The following is a 14,487-nucleotide window of genomic DNA, read 5'->3' as shown; positions in this document are numbered from 1 at the left end:
TAGCATAACAAACAAGGCAACCGGACTAATAATGCTTTATCACTCTCACTTAGCCATAGAATTCTATAATTTTAAATTTCGGCAAAGCCCATGGTATTCGAAGACCGAATTCGGGGCGCGATACACGCCTTTAAGCCGGACAGGGCCGACCCCTCGCCCTAAGCGGCATAAGTCTTTAGGGACTCGAAAACCTCGCCGAACAGTGACCAGTCTCTCGCCTTATCATGACAGTCAGTTTTAGCTTTCTCTACTGAGGTGCTCAGCCCGGCAGAACCGGGGCACAATCACAGTAGTTCTCCTAGCGCTACCTTAGCCGATAGAGCGGAACGTAAGGTACCAAAACATAGGAGCCGGGCAAACCCAACATTTGACCAAAGACATGATTCGGATCTGATGCATATATAAGTTCGGGGTGCCGCACTTGTGAAAGTGTTCGGACTTTTCACACCATATTGTGGGGTACGTAAGCCCCTGGTGTATTGGCCGTACCAAAGTGTACGGTTGCAAGGCGTCGTTAATGAACACACACACACACACAGATATATATATATATATAACAAGAATGCAATAATAGTCGTGATGGTATGCATTGTTTATTCAAAAAGGTGCTTTAAAGCAGAATGATAGAGATAGTGCGGTAAGCAAAGAGTGGGACTATGTCCCTTCCAAGGGCAAGCTGAGGAATAGTATTAAATCAAATATTTCGCTCGTTATTGTAATCCACCTGGAAATTCCATGGTGTGACGTAGCTTTCTGCCTCCTTGGTTGCTGCATCATGTGTTCGGCAATAGTGCTGCCGGACAGGGTTTCCAGAGATTAAGGTCCTAAAAAAAGAGAAAAATAACCAAACGGGAAGCCACTAGTGTGGTTTAAGCCACGTCTTGGGGCGTGCCGCAGTGTGCCCCCCTCCCCACCTGTGCCCATGGTATTTTTAATGCGTAATTATGTACGCGTGGCACGAGCTTCGCCGTTTGGCTGGGACTGGGGTGGGGGCCGCATTGCTACGCGAGCTCAGATCGCGCCAGGCAGTCTATCTGCCCATTGCTCCGAGCGTGCTTGAAGGTGTCCGGGTTTTGAACCGCCGAACTGGTGGATTGCCTTGAGAGGCTGTTTTGCGCTTCTGCTGCGAGGGCCGCAGTGTGCTCCTCTGTTCGGAGAGAGCGCTCTGTGTTTCCATTGACTGTAATAACCCCGCGAGGTCCTGGCATCTTGAGATTGAGGTATGCATAATGCGGTACCGCATTGAATTTTGCAAATGCGGTTTGCCCGAGCAGTGCATGATAACCACTGCGAAACGGGACTATATCGAAGATTAACTCTTCGCTTCGGAAGTTATCTGGGGATCCGAAGACCACTTCCAGTGTAATTGAGTCTGTGCAATGGGCCTCTACGCCTGGAATGACGCCCTTGAAGGTCGTTTTTGTGGGTTTGATCCTTGAGGGGTCTATACCCATTTTGCACACTGTGTCCTAATAAAGCAGGTTCAGACTGCTGCCGCCATCCATAAGGACTCGAGTGAGGTGAAATCCGTCAATGATTGGGTCCAGAACCAGTGCGGCGAATCCGCCATGACGGATACTAGTGGGATGGTCCCTGCGATCGAAAGTGATCGGATAGGAGGACCACGGGTTGAACTTTGGGGCGACTGGCTCCAACGTATATACGTCCCTGAGCGCACGCTTCCGCTCCCTCTTGGGGATGTGGGTTGCGTATATTATGTTCACCGTCCGCACTTGTGGGGAAAACCTCTTCTGTCCTCCGGTGTGTGGCTGCCGGGGATCCTCCTCGTCATCGCTATGTGGCCCCTTGTACTTATTTTCGGCAATTAACTTGCCGGCCTGCTTGAACACCCAACAGTCCCTGTTGGTGTGATTGGCTGGCTTTTCTGGGGTGCCGTGTATTTGGCACGAGCGATCGAGTATACGGTCCAAGTTGGACGGTCCCGACGTACTTTGTTTGAATGGCTTTTTCCGCTGACCGGGTTTAGAGCCTTTGAATTCGGCATTGACTGCCGTATCCTCGTTATTATCGCTGTTAATGCGGCGCTTATGTTTGTTGCGACGTGACCTGCTATTGCCGTCCTTGGTATCCGAAGTACCATGGTTCTTTGATATGTTATTACTATGAGCCAGCCAACTGTCTTCTCCCGCACAAAAGCGGGTCATGAGTGTCGTGAGGGCTGCCATAGATTTCGGCTTTTCCTTACCAAGGTGTCGGGCTAGCCATTCGTCGCGGATGTTGTGTTTGAAAGCCGCTAGGGCCTCTGCATCCGGACAGTCGACAATTTGATTTTTCTTTGTTAGGAACCGAGTCCAGAATTGCCTGGCCGATTCTTCTGGCTGTTGAATTATGTGGCTCAAGTCATCGGCATCTGGTGGCCGCACATAAGTGCCCTGAAAGTTGTCGAGGAATGCGGCTTCCAGATCTTCCCAACAGCTGATGGACTCGGCTGGCAAGCTATTAAGCCAATGCCGCGCTAGTCCCTTGAGCTTTAGTGGGAGGTATTTGATGGCGTGTAAGTCGTCACCACGGGCCATGTGGATGTGGAGGAGGAAATCCTCGATCCATACTGCGGGGTCTGTTGTGCCGTCGTATGATTCAATATTTACAGGTTTGAAATCTTCTGGGATTTGATGACCCATTACTTCGTCTGTGAAGCATAAGGGGTGTGCGGCGCCTCTGTATTGGGCTATATCGCGACACAGCTCGAATGGGTCTTGCCCGCTGTGTTCGGCCCGACCGGATTTGCTTTTACTGTATCCAGCGTGACGTTTATCGTCTCGTAGAGTGGCGCGCCCTCGTGATCCGTAGATCAATCTTGCATACTTTGCTTTGTCCTCCAATATGTCTCGCAGGTCTGGCGTATCTCCCCATGCCTTTTTATTTGAATGGCGTCGGGGTGGAGGCTGAGTTTTTGGCTGGAATGCCTCTCTATCGCAGCCACGAGGTGGCCGATCAGCCGTATCATACGCTTCTTCCTCCAGTCGAGGTAGCAACCTGCACTTTGGGTAACTCTTGGAGGGGCGCTCGAGTTTATATTCCTCGGCCGCGAGGACTTCAGTCCATCTGTCAGCTAGCAGATCCTGATCAGCTTGAAGCTACTGCTGCTTTTTCTTAAGGCTATTTGCCGTGGCTATAAGCTGGTGTTTGAAGCGCTCTTGTTCGACGGGATCCTCTGGCACAACAAATTCGTCGTCGCCGAGGCTTGCCTCGTCTTCGGAGGGGGGCATGTAATTGTCATCCTCCTCTTCTCCATCTGCCGCTCTCTCAGGAGGGCTGGCTCCTCCATTCTCCTGCTCTAAATCTTGCTGGAGGGGATTGTTGTTGTCTTCGGCACTATCCGGAGTATTATTATCTCCTGTGCCGGTATCACCACTTTTGCTTTGGCAGGACTTAGAGCGGCGCCGCTGACGTCGGCGCTTGGGTTGCTTCTTGGAGGGGTCATCCTCCGCTATCTGGTCGCCATTGCCTTCTTTGGGTGTATCCACCATGTATATATCGTATGATGAGGTGGCTGTCCAGTGCCCTGTGGGCGGTGGTCCCTCTTCGCCTTCCGTATCGTCGTCCATACCGTCGATGTCTTTGGAGTCGAAGTCGAGCATGTCGGTTAAGTCATCGACAGTGGCTACTAAGTGGGTGGTGGGTGGGCCTCGAATTTCTTCGTCGTCCGCATCCCAGTCCTGCCGGACATAGTTCGGCCAGGATCCTCCTGACAAGGAGAGAGACCTTAATGAGTTCAGTATGTCTCCAAAGGGCGAGTGCTGAAAAATATCCGCGGAGGTAAACTCCATGATCAGTGCCCAATCGGATTCGATAGGAACGGGCGCAGGCGGTTCGGAGTCCATGGCCGGAGAAGGATCTAGCAGTTTAACGACACGGCTCTCGTGCAAGGTAAGGTCGATGTTTGGCTCGATCGCCGCTGAGGGTAAGGCCTCCGTGGCGGGGTCCATCCACCCGTCCACGGAAGGCGCACCTGGCTCCGAATTGAGGGTCGGGGCGGCTGCCTGTGCGATCTCTTGAACACTATCCGATGGTAGCGCTAAGCCGCACTCATCGTGACCGCGTGACGCAGAAGGCAGAGGCTTGAATCCATCGAAGATCAAGTCTTCGCGGATATCAGCCGTGTAGTTTAAGCTTCCAAACCTGACCTGGTGGCCAGGGGCGTAACTTTCAATCTGCTCCAGATGGCCAAGCGAATTGGCCCGCGGTGCAAAGCTGCCGAATACGAAGATCTGTCCGGGGAGAAAAGTCTCACCCTGGACTGCATCACCATCGATGATAGTAGGAGCCATCAAGCCTAACGGCGACGACACAGAGGAACTCTCAATGAAAGCACCAATGTCGGTGTCAAAACCGGCGGATCTCGGGTAGGGGGTCCCGAACTGTGCGTCTAGGCCGGATGGTAACAGGAGGCAGGGGACACAATGTTTTACCCAGGTTCGGGCCCTCTTGATGGAGGTAAAACCCTACATCCTGCTTGATGAATATTGATGATATGGGTAGTACAAGAGTAGATCTACCACGAGATCAGAGAGGCTAAACCCTAGAAGCTAGCCTATGGTATGATTTTATGTTGTCGTTGTTGTGTCCTACGGACTAAAACTCTCCGGTTTATATAGACACCGGAGAGGGTTAGGGTTACACAAGGTCGGTTACAAAGGAGGAGATATCCATATCCGTATTGCCTAGCTTGCCTTCCACGCCAAGTAGAATCCCATCCGGACATGAGACGAAGTCTTCAATCTTGTATCTTCATAGTTCAACAGTCCGGCCAAAGGATATAGTCCGGCTGTCCGGAGACCCCCTAATCCAGGACTCCCTCAACATGTATCTGAATTCCTATAAATAGGAATAGAAAAGTAGATGCTCTTTGATACTGAAAAGTCATAGAATATTTGTATCATAAAAATAATAATGAAACTCGACGGTCGCAGCAACGTGTGCCATCACTAATCTAGCATATAATTCTTTTTTGTGATGAAAATAAGTTTTATTCCAAACTGAAAGAGTTACATTTGAGAGGCAAAAGATCCTCGATACACACTACAGAAAACAGCTAGTTTGCCATCAGTGGGCATATTTGCTTTTCATCGGGGCAGAAGGCAAAAAGAACTTTTACCATCTGCTGCTGACGACAAAGAATGACTGACGGCAAAAACATACTTTGTCGTCTGCATTTTTTATTATAGACGGCAAATGTCTGTATTTTCTTTAGAGTCGGCCAAAACATACTTTGTCATCTGGACTAAAAATCTGTAATAAAAAACATAGATGGCAATGAAGAAGCACACCACATGGATCGATCACACGGATTGATGACGTGGCATCCCCTCCCACAGACCCACGCAACCCACCCACCCACCTCTCTCGGTGCCATCTCCTCTGCCTCCCTACTCTCGATCCCCACCAAACCATCGCTCCACCACTCGCCTCTGCCTTGCCGGACACCGCCGCCGCGACCCCTCGCCGGAAGTGAGGAGACCGCGCTGGCCTAGGCCAACCAAGAGCAGTGCTCTCCAACGACGGCACCGACGACAGCATCGAAGACGACGTCTACAGCCAGGAGGACAAGGAGGTGCAACATCGAGGTGGAGGACTGCGGGCACCGTATGTGCGCCGATTGCATACTCATGCTCTGCTGCCACAACAAGCCCAACCTGGCCATGCTCACACTACAGCCGCCGGCGTGCCCCTTCTGCCATAGCTGCATCTCCTGGCTCGTCATGGCTGACTCCAAGGCCTAGTCCGTGGCGGTCGTGGGCGTTGGCATCGCCGCAGCGTCACCCAAGCCTAGCCGGCCTCGCCTTTCCACCCGACAGATGGGCCTCTACATCGTCCGACCCTGTTCTAGCCTCCTCGTCGCCGTCCTGTTCCATCCTCGAGCAGAGGAGGACACCGCCTGGGCGACAACCGCGTTGGCCCAACCCCAACAGGTGGTTGACGTCGCTGCCTCATGAGCCGCTGCTCCGAATGAACGAGACGTATACTTCGAGCTAACAAGAACACGAACGAACAACCGTTGCTTTTTTAAATAAATTTATTTGCTGTTTATGGGTTCGAGGGCAGACGACAAAGAGGGAGAATTGCTGACGGCAAAGAGCTTGGATTTTGCCGTCTGTTATTTAATCAGTTGATGACAAAACATGAGTTTGGCTGATGGCAAAGACTTTGTCGTCTGCCCGATGAAAAGCTGACGGCAAAGTACACTTTGCCGACTTAGGCTTTGCTGTCACTCTTTGCCATCAGCCAGCCGACGGCAAAGATTGTCGTCTATACTTGCCTGACGACAAACTGCCTGATTCCTGCAGTGACACCACTACTACAAAAACGGCTATAGCTAATATGGGCATTAATGGCGCACCATGTATGTGGTGCGCCACTGCTATATAGCAGTGGCGCACCAGATATGGGTGCGCCATTAGCGGCCATATTACTAATGGCGCACCTGGTGTGTGGTGCGCCATTACTAGTTTTGTCCTGGCCCCACACCCCTCCTCAGACTTAGCAGTGGCGCACCAGGGAAAAGTGCGCCATTACTAGTTTTAACTAGTAATGGCGCACCAGTAAGAGATGCGCCATTGCTATCTATACGTATGGCGCACCCCCGTACCAGTGCGCCATTGCTATCACCCCTTATCCCCTCCCTCTAGTCACGTTCTCTCCCCTCCCCTTCCTCCTGACACACCCACCCACCTCCCTCGACTTCGATCTAGATCAGGAAGCCCCGGCCGCCCGCCTCTTCCTCTCCCTCCCGACCACGGCGAGCCCCCTTCCCCCTCCCTCACACCAGATCCAGGGCATGGAGCCGTGGTGAGCTCCTTCCCCAACCCTCCTCACCGGATCCAGAGGAGAGCTGGTGACCACGTCCTTCAGCGAGGGCGTTGCTCCAGGGTGTGGAGGCTGCCGAGCTGCAGCAGGAGGAGCTCCCCTCGCCGCCTCGCGCCGGACCGCAGCGCAGCGTAGCGCGGCCATACCATCAATCCCACCATCCATCGTTCTTGTCGTCCTCTCGCGATTTCTGTTCCTCTGTCGCGCGAGGCAATTCTCCCCCAGGCGTTCCAGGAGCCGGCGCCGCGGCGAGAAGCGCGCGTCCCCAGGCCTTCGCTCTCCACGCCAGCGAGACCAAGAGAGAGCAGAGGCGAAGGGGCTGGACCAGGCGGGAGCCTCGTCTCCCGGCGATCGGCGCGGCTAGCCGCCACGATGGATTCGGCTCGCCCCGGAGGGTTCCCAACAAATCCCGCCGCCCGGACTGGAGAGAGGAGGTTCGTTGACTTTGTTCCATTCACATCCCATCTCGCCGGTGGCGCGGCTAGTTCTATGCTATCATGCCGCACGCGGCAGGCCGGAGTCTGAAGCGTGATGCTACTGTTGGATTGCTGGACAACGGGTGCTGCGCAAGGTGTTCGGTTGATTGCCTAGAACTGCCAATAGGGTGTCAGCTGTGTCGTGAAGTCAAGCATTTTTCTGCTATTTTGTTAGGAACCATGAATCTTTAGAGTAGGTTTTGGACTGAACTGCCTCTAGGGTGCCATCTGCACCAAAGGTTTCAGTGAACTGCCCTCGCATTGCCTGTCAGTGTTGCATGCAATCTTATAACTTTTATGTGCCTTCATCTCGTATTACTCATAATTTCTCCTTATCCCCTGTTGTCTTGATCCACAGCTTAGGGCAAATTGCATGACAAGAGTTAAAAATGAGAGAGTTCACTTGCTCTGGAAGATGAGGAACCAAGGGCAGCCGGCTGCTAATGACATGGTATCTAAATATGGTGCATTTTCCTTCATAACATCTTGTGCAGATCCATGCAGCTTATGTTCTTCTTATAAATAAAGGCTATGAACTAGGCTCCTTTACATGTCATCTACTCCATCAGTCCCATAATATAAGAGCGCTTTTCAAGCTATGTTAGTTTGGAAAACGCTCTTATATTGTGGGACGGAGGGAGTAGTTGCCACTTACCAGCACAAGATATTGGTATAAGCTACTGTTTTGAAAAGGAATGCCGAACTCAAGGTTGATCAGTGTCCAGTATGATACCATTTCCAAACACTTGCAGTGTGTTTCAACCATACAGTTTAACCATAGATTTTGATAGTTGGTGATATTAAACTTTCTGAAGTGATTCTGTTGTTAGAAATTTTCATAGCTCTTGTTTTTTCCCAGTCTTGTTCATATTTGCAATACTGAACTATTGTAGTTGAAATATGATGCAGTAACTTCACTGTAAGGGCATAGAATAAATGTAAAGTACTCCAGGATCATGCTGTTAAGTATTGTTCCTGATTGCCCACTACATCTCTAATTATTGATAACCTATTCCGGTTCCATTCGTTATCATTATTTCCACAGTTTTTTTGTTCAAACATATACACATAGTGAAAGTTGGCCACCGTAATAAAACTGAGTACACCATGACAACCCCAATTGATTATTATTTCTTGATTTTCCTTCTTTTATATGCATGTCTGATCTCTGATTTATCCATATATATGTTGGCCGACAGAAAACGGTCGAATCTTAGTGCTGCTGCCCCATGAACACATTTTTTTAATTTGACTGTACATTCAAATGAAGCCTTAGTTAAGTATACACTCCAAAATTCAGTTAATAGTAGCCTAACTGAATTTTCTGTTTCTGAATTTATAAACTCACTTTATATTCAGTTTATAAATTAACAGTAGCTTCAAAATTAATTCTTCAAGCCTACCTATAGCCACTTGAACAGATGTCTATCTCAGATCTGCTCATCTAAAAAATGCAAGTGGAGTAGTATACTGGTAGTATAGTATAATAATATTATCAAAAGGTAAATGTCCTGATTATTTAGCTCTATCAGATAAATACTCGTCGAAAGTGGGCTCCTATCAAAATTCATTTCCATTATAATCTTACTCATACAATATTCACACCATGTAATTCTGGAAATATATGCCCATATCTACTTCTGCATAAAAAATGACAGTATTGACATGTTATAAATAGTTTGTTTGTCTTTCTGTTTATTTTGTTACATTTTGCAGGGATAAAGTGAAGAAAAAGAAGAAAAGATTACTAGAAGATTAGTTTTAGGATTTTCTTTTATTTCCTTGCAATTTTCCTTTTATTGGATACTTGTAAAGACATTGTAATATTCTTACTATAATAAAAATTATGATTCTATTTCATTTTTGTTTTTAAATTACTTTTCCTTATAGGTTGTTTTCTGTAAATTTGGATTTTTTTTGTTTTCCAAATACATTACTAGTGGCGCATTTAAACCCTTATTAGTGGCGCACCTTCCTTTAATTATTACTAGTGGCGCACCTATAAGGCTATTAGTGGCGCACCTGGAGGGAATACCAGTGGAGCACCTAAGGGTTAGTAGTGGCGCACCTTGCGCCACTGGTATTTGGATTACCAATGACGCATCAAAGGTGCGCCATTACTAACAATTACTAATGGCGTGTTAATAGTGGCGCACCCATAGTGCGCCATTAATAGCAATATGTGGTGCGCCACTAATAGCCTTTTTTCTAGTAGTGCACAGTGGTCCTAGATGCATCCACATAGCCATGGTGCACTCTATGCGACTTTAATTTGCCAAGTGGTCAGCAACTCTATTTTGATTCCTACTCAGTTTTCGGGGAATAAACTCCCTGTCCCTCATCAGCGCCTTAATTTCAGCAACGAGATGTCCATAGGCTGAACGATTTAATCCGTCCCCTGAAAAACTTGATAGAGCCACACTAGCAATGCTCATTCAAGGGAAACGTGAAGATATATTCTTCCCTTTTATAGGCGGACAAGGAAAACGGGAAGAGATCTTCTTGCGTTGCCACGAGCTGTGAAGGTATGCATGTTCTAAACAGAACAGAGACTGTATAAAGATATTCTTATGCAAATAAGATGTGCAATCTGATGATTCAGAAACACAGATGTGGGTGGGATATACAGGTACCTATTTCCTCCAGACAATACATGCAATGTTTTTTCTAGAGATATTATGTTATAGTGTATGATAAAGCATAATATTCCAGGGAACAAGTATATTTGAATTATAACTACTTGCCTCCCAGCTGAAGCTTTTAACCTGTATGCAATCCATGCCGTGCAAATTACTACTCTCATGTATGTTGTTTGTATCTCCTTTGCTATAGATAGCTCAAGTTTTATGTGTTGTGTCACTAGAACCATACCGCGTGTAACAGGAAGCACTTGCTGATCTTGATTTGTTTTCAGATTATCTCTTTACTCATGATCATGGTTTTGCTAACCAATACTACATTAAGTCTTCACTTTCTACAGACCAATTCCAGCAGCATTTCACGAATCAATCAGTAGCACAAATTTTTGAGATGGATCTATGCACTTATGTATTGTTGTTCCAGAAGTGCCAGGTGCCTATGTTACTTTGCACTGTAACTGCATGTGAGTATGATATGGACCTGACATGTGTGTACGTATCCCAACTGCACTAGATTATTTGAACAATTTACATATACCTTTTTTATCAGGTCATGATAGTACCCTAAATTTTTGTCCAATATAACTTGGTTATATGTACTGATAGAGATCTTATTTTGATCATAAACTTAACATTCTTCCTTCCAAAACATTTAGGATCCTAAAAGGAGAAGGATGTCATCAGTGGTGGATATTTGTAACATTTGTGGTAGTACCACAAATATACCCCCTGCCCCCCGCGCAGGTGCGGCGTGCTGCTGCGCTTTTGGACTCTTCCTCCCACTTCTCTCTCTGCTATGTATTGAACTCTTTATTAGCATATGATGTTTAAGATACATACAGCAAGCACAAGCAAAACTGAACAAGTCACAACCTAACTAACAAGGGGCACTTGCACTAAGCCACTAATGACGGGCACACTGTACGGGCATGGCCCGTGCCTCTGCCTCCTAGTTGTAATGATAAACACGCAACACACACCATTCTAACAAGCACACCACACCAACAAAAAAAGGCATACCACACAGAGACTTACATGCAGTGGCGGCGCCAGCCACAATAATCTTTTGGTCAATGGTATTTTTTCTATTTTTTCATCATGATAAACACTAAAATCCGCGGGGTCGGCTGCCCACAGCTTCTTACACTTAGGTTGTGTTTGGTTGAGCTGCAGATTCTGTAAAAGCTGCTGTGAGCTGTGAGCTGTGAAAAAGCTGATGTGAACTTTCTGCTATGGAAAAGCTGGAAGCCGTTTGGTTGAAACATCTGTGAAACTGTAGATTTGGTTGTGAATGTTCTGTAATGCCCCTTAGGTCATAGTGAAATGTGTTAATTTACTAGTTGACCGTAGAGCAGTTATACGTATATGGTAGGCAATTGAACAACCATTTTGCAAAGGAAAATTATGAGAATAAGATGATTCATATCTAACACATACGCAATTTAATGATTATGCTTTGATGTTTCATACATCCAAACAGATAGTTACGCCATAATATTATTATGGAAGACATGGAGCACATGCAAAACACATATGGTTCACATGATGATGACCTTCATCGACATAACTAACCTATCTTGCCATCGCAAGACAAGCATCAGCTATCCTACTACGAATATTGTTCATGGTATCTTCGTTCTCCTCTTCTTCAACGGGATCCGCTTGTGTTGGTGCCACCTCCTTTCGTAGCACTGGAGGTACATACTCATCATCGGCATCACATTTATCAAAAACTTTGTCACTCAACTTGCTATCACGAATGAAATTGTGCAATGCCATGCCATGCCATGCAAGCAATGATGATATGCTTCTGTGTACGAGGTGAGAAACTTGGCACCCCTTTCAAGATGCACCATTTTTGCTTGAGTACTCCAAAAGCACGCTCAACGACATTTCGAAGGGATGAATGTGAACAGTTAAACAACTCATACTTCCCTTCAGGTGGACGGTGACGGCGAAGACAAAATTTCGGCAGATGATATGTACTCCCCTTAAAAGGAGCAAGGTAACCCGTTCGGTTTGGATACCCAGAGTCCACAAGGTAGTATTTCCCTGAAAAAGAACACAAAGTTAGCATCGCACATAAGAATATAATTAATGATGACATATGTTAGTACATTATACCTTTGGGAGGTATATGAAATGAAGGAAAGTGTGCTAATGCGTGATTCAAGACCCATGTATCATGTGCACAGCCCGGCCAACCCGCAACCACAAAGGTAAACCTCATGTCAAAGTCACATACTGCAAGCACATTCTGAGATGTAAAACCATGCCGGCATCTATGGTTAACCGCATCATCTGCAGGCACTGAAACTGGCACATGTGATCCATCTATGGCACCAATAGCACCTTTGAAATGAGTCCAGAAACGCTCTTCCTTAATCTTTTCATGCTCATGGCTAAAAGTAGGATCTGTAGGTTTGATTTTATCTTTCGCTAACTTGCGCAAGCATAACAAAACTTCCTTAAACTTTGTATGAACTGTCCAAAGTGACCGTACAAAATGGTTCTCGGCTTGAGAAAATGATTGAGGGCCTCCAACAATCCATAAGAACATGGCCAGTGACTCAATTGATGAAACATTAGTGGTTGATGTCAACCCATATGTAGAGACAAGCAAATCATGAAGTGCCATGAAAACATCAGTGCCCATTTGAAACATTTTATAGAAATATCTAGGTCGACTGTAACACTCCATGACCCATTGGAGTCCTGTTTGCTGAGGCACTCTGTATGTTTTGTTCAAGTATCGCTCAACATAGAGGTTACCTAGGTTTCCCATGATAGCACCCTGCTTCACAAGTTTAGCTAGAAGTTTCATTCCCTCTTGTCCCTTTATGGCAACTTCTTCCATCCTTTCATCCATCTACATAAGAATATAAATCTGTTAAAATATTCATGGTCATAACATAAATATGGTCAAACTACACAAGCAAATATTTCTCACAACATAAATATGGTTAACAACACGAGCAAATATTTCTCACAACATAAATATGGTTAATAGCACAAGCAAATATTTCTCACAACATAAATATGGTTAACAATACGAGCAAAAATTTCTCACAACATAAAGGTGGTTACCAACACGAGCAAATATTTCTCACAACATAAATGTGGTTACCAACACGAGCAAATATTTCTCACAACATAAATATGGTTACCAACACGAGCAAATATTTCTCACAACATAAGTACGGTAAACCAACATAAGCAAATATGGTCCACGACAAAACCAAATACATCCACAACGAAAACAAATATGGTCCACAACATAACCAAATTTGGTCCACAACGAAAGCAAATTTAGGTCTATAACATAAACGAACATGATTCACTACACGTGCTTCAACATCTCCTTCTCATGCTCCCTCTCCAAAAAACAAACCTCCCTTATTTTGTTTCAAGAACATTGAAGATTTCCCTAAACTCGGGTTTCACTATAAGAGTGAGGGTTGTGTGCATTAGAGCAGTTTTTTCCTTCACACCACATTCTTTGACCATCTTCATGACTTCTGAAATGGTAGGGACATGATTTGTTGGAGGAGCGGATGATGCTTCAACACTTGAAGTTATCTTCTCCACTCCACTTTCTATTTTCTCGCATGTCTGCTTGTACAATCGTAAGAATGGACTCTTCTCTTCCTTCTCCTCATTTGCATTAGAAGGTTGCTTGCGCTTCTTGCTTGGTTTTGGTTTCATCGAAGATGCCTCCTTCATTTCAGCAATATCATTGGGTTTCTCCAAAGGAACTCCATTATCATCACTTGATTCATCAGAAGATATATCTCCAGCACAAGAAGCACTAGCCCTAGTAACATGTACTTTGTCAAATATGACGTGTAAATCTTCAAGGTGCTTTGGTCCCTGTTTTTTGAACTTCATATGATTGCATTTCTTTCCTGTACTCTCTTGGCATCTCTGAAATGGATTTTAATGTACAAGTGAGATACTGCAGTCATATAGAACCATGCCAAATAAAAACCAAAATGGCTAGTCCTACCTTGATATGTTCATCCCACCATTCTTTAGAGCAATCAACAGTTCTCTTTGCATCATCCCATCCAAGCCCAGTTGCTTCATTTTTCAACTCCATGAACCAAGTACTCATTTTTTATGGAATCCCACTTGTTCTTGAATTTATCCTTGGGATACTTCTTTCCCGTTCTTGCTTCCCATTTCTCCAACACGTTTGCCCAACCCTTCTTATTTAAATAACCTAATGGCCTATTCCATTTTTCAACCTCTTCTCTCAACATGTCAATGAGTTTCTTCAGATGGGCATCATCCCACACCGCCTTCTCAGTCATACTTCAATAAAGCAATATGAGAAAAGTACATCAAGAACAATCCATTACATAATATCAAAAAAATCTCCCGACGCGTAGCGATATGCCACAAGTACTCAAATAGTATGTATAAGTAACAAACAGAATATGTATGTACAAGAAATTTTTGTGAATGTTGTTTGCTGTCCTTATAGATGGCGTGTCATACAAGCTTATACATGAATTAAAAAATTAGTTATATCATGTTCAGCT

General features: G+C 45.8%; 2 pseudogenes; both read right to left on the bottom strand.

Moving 5' to 3' along the window:
* Nucleotides 1-11,515: 11,515 nt before the first annotated feature.
* On the bottom strand, nucleotides 11,516-12,812 carry LOC147982370 (uncharacterized; annotated as a pseudogene).
* A 471-nt stretch (nucleotides 12,813-13,283) lies between these two features.
* LOC147982369 (uncharacterized) lies at nucleotides 13,284-14,256 on the bottom strand (annotated as a pseudogene).
* Nucleotides 14,257-14,487: the final 231 nt, after the last annotated feature.

This window comes from Triticum urartu, chromosome 3A (assembly GCF_056163025.1).
Source record: "Triticum urartu cultivar PI428250 chromosome 3A, HENAU_Tu73, whole genome shotgun sequence".
Taxonomy (NCBI): domain Eukaryota; kingdom Viridiplantae; phylum Streptophyta; class Magnoliopsida; order Poales; family Poaceae; genus Triticum; species Triticum urartu.
This window is presented reverse-complemented; position numbering and strand designations above follow the sequence as displayed.